At 33.4% G+C, this 11,211-nt stretch overlaps 1 long non-coding RNA gene across 1 annotated transcript in view; it reads right to left on the bottom strand.

Moving 5' to 3' along the window:
* Positions 1 to 589: 589 nt before the first annotated feature.
* Positions 590 to 11,211, bottom strand: part of LOC124106893 (uncharacterized) — a 79,371-nt gene continuing 68,749 nt past the window's right edge. The window contains exon 3 of the long non-coding RNA XR_006856222.2: positions 590 to 8,305. This is a non-coding gene — a long non-coding RNA (uncharacterized LOC124106893). The remainder of the gene's footprint in view (positions 8,306 to 11,211) is intronic.

Here is an 11,211-nt window from a genome sequence, read left to right as displayed (position 1 = left end):
GAAAAGCACAGGTGATCATTTTACACCCTGAAGCCTGAGATCTGATTACTCTTACTCTAGTAGCCTGAAAAGTTACAAATGTCGTTAGTAGTCATTACTCTGTTTAGCTTTCTAAAAAAGGAGTGCAACCATCTCTTATGGCTGTAAATTCTATAATTTGAACATGCATTTTCATGAGACTGCATATTCTTTGACAGATTCTATGTATTATTGTTCTAAAAATGACTCTCAGTAGTGAAAACAGAACCTGAGCCTAAGAATTCTAGTGGAAATCCAAGTGTTGGAATTAAGTGTGTGTGTGTGTGTGAATATCGGCATGCCCAAATCTGCCTTCTTCACCCCACCCACTACTCCTTTCTATTTTGCTGTGTTCAAGCAATTTAATTCTGCATCTAATTTTAATCTGTAAACCATATCCCTTCTTGCAATTGTAGAGCATGTGTTAGCACTTAACCAGCAGGAGGGGGGTTGCCTAAGGTAAGAGGATTGATAGCACAGACCCGGCATCTTAAAAATGGCTTTGTGTGATTTGGCGCCACTAGCTAAGGCTTTATGTTCACAGGTCCAAGCTGTCTGTCCAGGGCTTAGAGAGACTCAGGAACTGAACACAGTGAAATCTTTTATTCTTATTACTTGGTGTTGATGTTTCAGGAAAATTTGTAGGGGCTGGATAAGAAACTCTGAACATATTCATGGTCTCTTTCTTAGAGGGAGCAAGCAGGAAGAATGAGTAAATTTGTCCAAAAAGGGCAGGAGAGTGACTTGAAAAATGTGATTAAGATCTGTTGAAATTAGATTGTGTCACCACTGGGTAAAGTAAGAAAGGATTTGTAGAAACACAAGTTTGACGGATACATAAATGTCATCTCTTCTTACTAAGCCTTAACTTATAGTCATAGAAATCTTTAACATTCCTGTAAAGTGAAAGCATTCCAAATTAAATTATTTCCAAAACTTTTCCATAATATTTTTACATGCATCACTTTTTCAGGCTTAATTATCTTTCATGTTTAATATAACAATGCAGCCCATAAATGTTGATAAATAAATACTGTATAACATGAATTCTAAGATTCGTCTTTTTCACGTTAACATTTCTAAAACAGAGATGTGTTTTACAATGAATGATGTTTGAAAATTAGAATGTGCAGCCTTCCTTCTTTCTTTCCCTTCCTTCTTTCTGTCTTTCCTTCTTTCCTTCCTTTCCCTCCCTCCTTTCCTTTCAATTCTTCCTCACACACGGATGGTTTATTTTACCATTAGTAGTTTCTTATATTTGAAGAAATAGAGTGACTAAACTCACATATTATAAAAATATAAATAAATGTTAGGACTCCACAGTCTAAAAATACATGCAACTATTGTAAGTGTAGTTTTCTGAGAAATCCACAATTCACAACATCTGGCCTAAAGCATGGGATTATATAAGGTAGTCACTGTAGATGCTGCTTACTGAACAGATATGTTCGGTATCTGAATTACTCATTCAACTAATATTTATTAAGCTCCTACAACATGTTTAACATTGTTCTTGGTTCTCAGTTTAGAAAAGCAAAAGAAACAAAACAAAACAACAACAAAAAGAAATGAGTAAAGTCTCTGACTTGGAGATTATTTTCACTTATAAAAAGAAAAATCAGTCTAAGTCATCTGATTCTAGTGTCATCTTTCCAAACATAGAGTCTGTGAATACAAACCTTATTATTCAGTCATGCCTTCACATTTAACCTAAATCCCAGAGAAAGAAAATTCAGACTGAGCTTCTGTTTTAAAAGGAATATATTATAGCTTTATTTTTTTTAGAAAAGTTATTCACTAGAAGCTAGAGTCTCAAAATTTGAATACGAACCGCACAGTACAGCTTAAACCACCTTCGTACCAGTTCTGTGACATTGCGCATATTATTACTATCTTGTCCCATTTAAAAAAAAATCTTTCTCGAGGGGTTTTTGTGAGGACTAAAAAAGACAATGTACCTGGATTATTGTGTATTTAACAAAGTAAATTAGAATTCCATTTAACTTTCTTTTGCAAACTCACCAAAACTTAAGCATAACTGGTATTATGATTTTTTTTTTTTTTTGTAAACTAAGACCTGTATCATTTTAGGACAGTAAATAAGTGCATTTTATCAACTTAAAACAAAATAAAATAAAGCACAGAGAAATAGGTGCAAATTAAAAAAAAATGGAGAGGTAAAATTAGTTAGAAATTAAAGAAAGTTCTTAAGAAGTTTACAAATGACTGATCTTGAAGAAAATGCCAAATAGGCATTAGAGAATCTCCTCTGTCTGAACAATCTGAAGAATAATTATTCATTAAATATCCCAACTATAACAATACTTTCTTTGCATATTTGAATACATTTCAATTTTCCATATACCTTCCTTATATCTTGGTGTTATTGACTTGAGTACCTGAAGCCCAATATTACTTAAGAGCACATTCTGGTATGTGAGTTGTGCCCGAATTCTTTCTTCCCATCTTTCATTCAAAAGCTGAGAAAGCTTATAACTGATAAAAGTAATGCGTTATAAAAATCAAAGGCAACATTCAAAATCAAATGAGTAATAATACAATTTTTAATGTTTTCTTATCCCATGAATTCAAGTTTATATATATTAAAATTACATTATTAAAAGAAATTTTTAAAAGAAATTTTATCTTATTTTATATAAAGCATGTAGACTCTTTTTTAAAAATATAAGTGATCAGTAAATAATAGACTTAACATTTCAAAGTAGCTTCCTTATATTTACTTTAAGTTTTCGGATTTTAATTTATCATCATATTTAGAATTAAGATGACATTACATAAAGCACTTTTGTAAAACTCTCACAATGTAGTTTGTATGTATGTGTTTATGTGTGTGTATTTAAATCAGAATAAAGACTTATAACAATTAATATTTTAAATACTGTTGTCAATGCTCGAGGGTTTTGGAATTCCAACAGGCTGTAGGTCTTTTATTTCACTAAACAAAAGAATTTGAAATTTAATAATGAGAATTTTTTTTAAAAAAAGACAATCTTTTAATGGCTTTCAATTACATAAAAGGATAAAAGCAACAAATTTTTATATTAGAAATATAGAAGATAAAATAAATATGAGAAGAAAAATGACCAAACGTTAAGTGGTAAACACAATGCTAAAGTGATCACATGAAATATTTCATTTATCCTGAAAACAATACTATCAGGTATGGACTATTATACCAGTTACACAGTTGAAAAAAAATAGAGTCTTAAGAAAGTGAATTAATTTCCTCATGATTGCTACTCTACTAAACTTGGATTTAAACCTCAGTGTGATTTTTGAAAAATTTTTTATTTAATTACAAGCAGACTCTTCTTTCATTAAAACAAATCTAAATCTTAGACTTATTATTACTTCCTGTTATATGATATGTCATTATTCACTGCCTCATTCCCCATATTTAGACAGGTAGCTTGCTTCTATTATTAAATTTTTAAAATAATGTACATTGTTGGTGGAGCTGCAAATTAGTACAACCACTTAAGAAAGCAGAATAGAGATTCCTCAATTAAAAAAATAGAATCACCAGATGACCCAGATATTTCATTCTTTGGTATTTATCCTAAAGAACTAAAATCAGCATACTTAGAGTGATACATGCATACAAATGTTTGTAGCAGCCCAATTCAAAGTAGCCAAGTTATAGAACCAGCTTAGGTCTCTGTCAAAAGATGAATGAAAGAAAACATAGTATATATACACAATGGAGTTTTACTCAGCCACAAAGAAGAATGAAATTATGTTATTTAAAGATGAATAAATGGAACTAGAAAACATCATGCTAAGTGAAATAAGTCAAACTCAGAAAGCCAAGGGTTGAATGTTTTCTCTCATATGTGGAAACTATATACAGAGAAGAAACAAGGGAATAGAAAAGGGACAGGGTCTTATGAAAATGTAAGGGAGACCAATAGAGTAGAGGAAGGAGATTGAGAGGGAGAAAGGACAGGATGGAATAGGGAGGTATGGGGGAATGAAATCTACCAAATTTTGCTATCACCATATACAGATATATCACAATGAATCGTGTGTGTGTGTGCACGTGCGTGTGTGTGTGTGTAAAATTATAGTATATATAGATCATAGCACATATGTAAGTATATGTATAATTATAGCACACTAATTATAGATAATAATAGTGATGGAAGATTAACAGCGTAAGGCAAGTGGATTGGGGAGGAAGGAAGGGAATAAAAGGAAGGTAGAAGGAAATGAGATTGATTAAGTTATGTTATATACATATACAAATATGGGACAATAAATACTACCTCTTATATACAATTATAATGCACCAATAAAAATAATTAAAATGCTGCTTTGTATATCTTCAAACATATGTACATATATGCATTGAAAAAAAATCACACTTTCTAAATTTAAAATATAAAGCTATTATAATAAGAACATCATGTTACTGGCATTAAAAATAGACACATCAACCAATGGAACAGAACAGAAAGTTGAGAAACAAACCCAAGTATTTCTGGTCGATTGATTTTTCAGGCAAGTTCCCAAGAACACACAATGGCAAAGGGCAATCACTTCAGTAAATCATGCTGAGAAAATTGATACTCCCACAGAATACAATTAGATCCTTATCTCACAGCATAGAAAAAAATCAACTCGAAATGGATAAAAGGCTTAGGTGTGAAACTATAAAACTATCAGAGGAAGCATAAGGAAAAGTTCTGCAACATTGGTCTGGGCAGAGATTTCTTGCCTAGAACTTGAAAAGCACAAACAACGTAAATAGAAATAAAAAATATGGAATTGCATCAAATGAACAATCTGCACTGCAAAAATAAAAATGAGTTAAGAGACAACCTAGGGGTTGAGAGAAAATATTTGTAAGCCAGACATCTGATAATGGGTTAATATCCAAAAATTTATAAGAACTCAGTCAGTGCATAAATATATAAACAACACAAAAAAAAAAACCTTGAGAAGGTGAAGAATGCACATCAGCCACAGCTAATCAAGTAGGGCTTTTTTTCCAAGACATTAAATGTCCTATAGGCATCCAAAATGACATCAAGAAGCAGAGCAAAGAGAGCTGGGAAAATGAGCTCCAGATCTAAAACTTTTTGAATGAAATCTGTTTCACTCATCCCTTAGGAGCTGCAACACACCTAATACCTGCCTATTTTTGCTGCTCCTCCCTGATCTTCTAGATCTGATTTACTGACAGGGAAAGAAAGCGAAATGTTCTTCCTCCCAAGATCCTCATGGCATTATACTTGTGGAACACCTCTACTATCTCCTGAAGGATTCAGCAGTTTTTAGTTCAAATTCCTAAAAAGGAAAATATGAAAGTCTCAGCCACACCTATGGATCGGTCCCCTTAGGACAGGTGCGTATTTCTGGTGCAATATGCCACAGCAGGGACGGTAAGCCACATGTTCAAAATTGAAGAAAAGTGAAGCTGAGAAGTGAGTGTAAGTAGAAAACAATCATACCTAGTTTAGTATGAAAACATTCGTGTCAGCCACACTAGAGGCTCTATCATTTGCTTCATCACTTAGCCTGACGAAAGAAACTCACATCATATTGTTTTAAATCTGGATTCTTGGTTGAGTGAAATAGAAAAAGCTTATATCATATACACATCACCCATTCACATTTATTCTGTGACTACTCTGTTGACTTTCATCGTTCGCTTATTTCTTGAGTTGTTAATGTTTTCCTTATTGCTTTTTATATTAAAGTTTTTTACATATTCAGTATACAAATTGTTGGTCTTATCTATTGCTCATATTCTTTCCATTTGTCTATTTGCCTTCTAATTATAGTTTGGTGTTTAATGTAGTCAAATCCTCCCACTATTGTCTTTTTGCTTTAATTGTCTTAATATTGAAAAAAAAAATCTTTACCATTTCAAGGTAAATAAATGTCCCAATTACACCTATTTTAAATATTTTTTAAAAATTGCTTGCAATTGCTTAATGTCCTGAAATAAATCTTGAGAGATTATGTGATATTCTTTATGTGAAGTCTGATATTTATTTGGCAATACATAAATTTCTTTTTTCTCAACTTGGCTAATATTCATAACATTTTTTCTACCAGAATAATCCATCTATTAAACATACTAAGATATTTTATTCAGGTTGCATTATAGTTTCACAACATGATTAGATTTTTAAAAATATTCCTCTTAAAATAATGTGGGGAAAATATCGAACAGATTGCTTATAGTAGATACGAAGTTGATTAGGGGACTATTAGGACAGTTCACATAAGAGTTCAGTAAGGATAACTCACAGAAAAGTCTGATATTTATTTGGCAATACAGAACCCACTGGTGATTCAGTTCATTAAAAAAAAAAGTAGATACAAGGGGTAGAAAGGAATGGTAGAAGCAGCCAAATTATAGATAGTTGAGGTGAAAGGGTACAGGCTGCCACATACAATTTTTAAACCCTTTTAAAGAGAAGATATAAGTAGTGGGAGACTGAAACAAGTCCAGAGAAGTTTTTTCTTAAATGTCTTTAGTTTTCTTCTGAGAAGAGACAAAACTGAACCTTGCCACATGTTACATGGAAAGAGCCATATGGTGAGAAGAGGGGGATATCACAGAGTAAGCCGTGTCATGAGCAAGACGGGAAGAAGTGAGTCAACCAGGGGACAGAAGTGTATGGATTGGTTGGCTATCGCTGAAGAAGTGGAGGGAGCAATCAGATGGAAAGGCTTCTCAATCAAAAAAAGAGGTCGGTGCATCAGTTGAAATCAGAATGTTGGAGGGGAGCTGTGAGAAAGGAGGTCCACACTTGAGCTACCTACTAGGTGGTAGGGTGGAAGAAATAACAGGGTGGAGATGAGGGACCAAGCCATTTGAAGGCCCATGAATATGTCCTAACATTCTTCCTTATGATTGTGTGATTTTTTTTTCCCCCAGCAAAAATGAAGCTTTTGGATAGTTGCTTTGGGGTTAAGAGAATGGGAAAATAGAAGAAAGCAATAGGCAGAGTGTGGCAGTTTAGACAGTGGATGAGCTAAAATGTCTTAGGGTTCTTATGAAAGCTAGAGCAGGGTTCCAGGAATGGGCTTCTATAAGGGGAGCTGAAGAGACTGATGTGAGATTGCAAAGGTCAAGGAGCAGGAAGGATCATGTATTGGAGAGATCTTTTTTTAAATAAACATTGAAGTCAGCTTGGTGCTCCAGACACTCTAGAAGCATTTAGTACTGTAACTATAATCATTATGAATGGTGAACTTAAAACCACTAGGATCAAACATAACAACTAAACAAAACAATGACATTAATAGTCTTACCCATGAAAAGTCAGATGAGTGTGACTTCACTGTTGGCCATGGTTGTAGGTTTAACAATTCAGGTTAGGTGTTTGGAAAAAGAAACACAAGGAAATGGGTAAAATTTTATGTTGGAGTTTTGAAATTTAGTTAGGGAAATGAAGCGACTCTATGATGATCATGTGTTCTGAGAGTCACTAAGTTATTTTATACATTTTTCCCTTCCTTAACAAATACGAGGGCAAGAGGAATTATTTGAGTGAGTCCTCAACTAGAGAAACAGAACATGCAATTACTTGGTGTTCCTATCCCAATCGGACCAGGAAATTTAACAAAAGATGTAGAGAATGGGTGCTTTTAAATGTTATAAAGACAGAGGTGCCAGTGGCATGGATCCTGGGGTGCTTCTTGGTGTCTTCCTCTCACCCCATTGTAACAGAAGAAGGTGTGTTAACCCAGATGATGATGTACTGATCCTGTGGACAAAATGGTTTACCTTTTATAAAAATGTGCTCTATTTATAACATACGGAAGTACAGAGAAGCATCATGCTGTTTTGAACTAGTGCCTTTCTCACTGAAATCTGATCACACGATATAGATTGAATACATCGACCTGAACTCTCAAACAGACCCGAAAGGTGACGGTGAAGAGTGATACCAACATATTCAGGACATCTTTGAAAGGTGGAATGTTGTTGATTGTGACAGCACAAAGCGGGGCCACAGTTGCATTCATTGTTCAGTGAGCTTGTCCACACAGCTCAACCCACCGACAGCAATGAATGTTGATTGTGACCTTTTGAAAAATAATCTCTGCATGAAGAAGAGAAAGTTCTGGAGTGTCCTGCTTTGGTTTTCTGTCTTCAGCAAATTCTGGGAGCCACGGAGCAGTTGATGGTTAGCCATAGGGTACAATCAACGGTCGATGGTTTTGATTTTAATTCCAAACTCACCGACAGCGTTGAATGTTCACTGAAGCAACCTCTAAGCTCAGAATTCTGCTGACTTTACAGTATCTGTAAGTATGGAAAGAGGAGGGAGACAGAAAATACAAAGTACATTTAGTCACACGTTGTATGCATTTTAAGCCTTTTCAAAGAAATAAGGAGGAAGAGACGAAGGGTGATTCTTCCAACCAACACTTTGGCCAGCCTCCACATCACATGTGTGAAAGAAAGGGATTTTGTTTCTTCAAGCTAAAAAAAAATGCTGATCTTGGTTTAGTTCCAGAGAGAGAATTATCCCACAGTTACAAAGAGAATTTCTTATTCAAAGTAATTTGAAATATCAAATTGAAACAATATCTTAAAATTTAAATAATGCTATGCTTGAAGAATATATTATGCATATAGAATATTCAAAAATTAAAAAGAATTCTCTTAGATTTCCTCAAATTAAACAACTGTCAATTACCTTTTTACACTTATATGTCTAATGTATGTGATCATAAAATTTGGTTTTAAAATTAGAATATGTTCCAAAGCATTCTTAAACTGAACAAATTACAAATGAAGAAATCAGCTCAACCCATTTTTCCATTTATGACACAAAAAATTCATTAATACAGTAAATACAATCTATGCATGCTATGAAGCTATGAATTCCCAACTGTTTTGGATATGAAACTCCTAACATCTTTTTATGGGTGTATAGGTCAGGGATTCTTTTTATAACCTCTTTTCTGTGAGTGCTTTGTGAATAATGCTTATTTTAAAGCATTTATTCTCAACTCTGTTAAATGTATTTATATAATCATGTTGAATAATTTTTATTATTAATTAAAACAAAAGTTCTCTTGCATATATTGAAACCAACCTAGAAAGTCACTATTTGACACACTTCAACTGACATCCAATATGATTGTAATTATCTGTGGGTAAGACAACCCACGGTAATTTAGAATACTACTTTGAAGATTTTCAAATCAATGGAATAGTTCCTGAAATATTAGTGAACTATGTATTTCAAATTTTTACATATTCTGACATTTCCTTCGCTTACAATACCATATTTTAAAGGCAGTAATTGCTTAATATCTTTGAAATACAATTTTTACATGGAAATGTTCTCTAACATGTTTTGGTAAAATGAGGGCTAGTGATCTACTAAAAGCATGTATTGAGGCAACAAATAGTAATAGAATAAACAGTGGTGATTAATCTGAATTTTGCATTGTGTCATTCTTTTGAAATAATCACTTTTTTTCCTGCAGAGTACAACTAGTTAAAAAAATGCTTTATCAATAGGCATTTCTTGTGCTGGTGTGGAAAGAACATTATCATGGGACTAAGGGCTCATTTGTTTGCATTATCAATTCCACCTGAAGGCATATCACTCCTGTTTCTCTGCCTGCACATTGTGGCGTTAGTGTCAGTTCAATATATAACCATTTTTTCAATCATGCCTATTGATCTCTCACTACATCTGCTAACATTTGTATAACAGGGATGCTCTGATACAAGACTTCAAACCCTGTATTTTGCCTGAATGCAAAATATGCATTTGACCTACTAATGAGCAAAGCTCCAGGGTTGCTACAATTAATTACAATGCATATCCATGTTATTATTTGTTTTGTAAAACATTCCCCCAGTAATTTTTGCAAAATATTATTAACTTATGCCTCAAATTTTCAAATTATTAAAATAAAACTCTTGAATAAAATTAATGTAAAATTCTTAAAAGTCATAAATGATTCATTTCCAACAGTAACAGATTGCATTATATATCTTGTCATTTGCACATAGAATAGTAATAGTAAACAGAGTAATTAATTCTTTCTAGTTTCCCTGGATTAAACTGGATGTGTTTCACACACACAGTTTGTTGAAGATAAAAAAATCTCATAACAGTTAAATTCTCCATAAGAGTATATAAATTTTTTGTATTCTTGCTGCATTTACTCTAATGTCAGAGAAGAGGATATACTTCAGGGTTCTATATACTAAATTATTTTTGAATCATCAGAAAAATTGTTACATTTGCTGATTCTATTTTCTGCTTATTCAAGTGGGCTTTTAATCACTATCTTATATTTCCTAATCCTCTCTCTTCTACATCTTTATTTTCATGACCTGGTCTTTGACTACAAATAATTTATCTTTTAATTATTTAGGTTTCACAGTACTGAGATTTGATGTTTTCTATTAGAAAGTATGCAGCATTACATTTTTAACATCATATTCAAATTCCAGAATTCTAAATTAGTTGTAGCAATCTCCATTCTTATATTGTTTTCACTGAATGAAAAGAGCCACAAGAAATAGGTCTTTTATGGATGAGTATCCCCTTATGCCCCTCTTCCTAATTTTGGAGGTTTGCGTGGGCAGGATAAGACTGATTTGCATCAAGGTCAGATTTATTTTAGATTTTTGTTTCTCATCCCTTGACTTGTGGAAACATTAAGCATTTTGGTTTTGCTTAAGGTTAGTAGGTCATAAATAAACCAAAGCAATTTCTTTGCTTTGAGCAAAAGGGTCACAGAATACATGAAATACCACTTTTAAACAAAGCAAACTTTAACATGAATTGACAGAGGAACATGAAGAAGTAGTGCCACATGCCTCAGTAAAAGGCCATAGGGATTTGGGATGCTGAAGTTGTCTGTTTTAGAAATAGATTATATATCTTGCTTGATGACCTGTATTTAATTTAAGTGACTGCCGCTGCCAGTCCTTCCAGAGGGCAAGTGTGTGAAATAGAGCATTCCAGTGTCAGGCTCCAGCCCTTTCCTCTGCCTGATGCCTTGACCTAAATTGGGCATGTGGGCATTGATCTGGACAAATGAGAGGAGATGAGACTTTCTACAGTCGCATTTTATCCTTAATTCTAGTTCATTGAAAAATTGGGGGGCAGCACCTACCTATGAGTAAATTTTAGTTTAATCAGTTTGATTTTTCTGTTAGGAAAGTGAATCTTTCCA

Source organism: Marmota monax, unplaced genomic scaffold (genome assembly GCF_021218885.2).
Source record: "Marmota monax isolate L192 unplaced genomic scaffold, Marmota_monax_Labrador192_F-V1.1 WCK01_AAM20220418_F8-fsc00099, whole genome shotgun sequence".
In the NCBI taxonomy this organism is placed as follows: domain Eukaryota; kingdom Metazoa; phylum Chordata; class Mammalia; order Rodentia; family Sciuridae; genus Marmota; species Marmota monax.
Note: the sequence above shows the minus strand (reverse complement) of the source record. Positions and strands in the feature narration are given on the sequence as shown.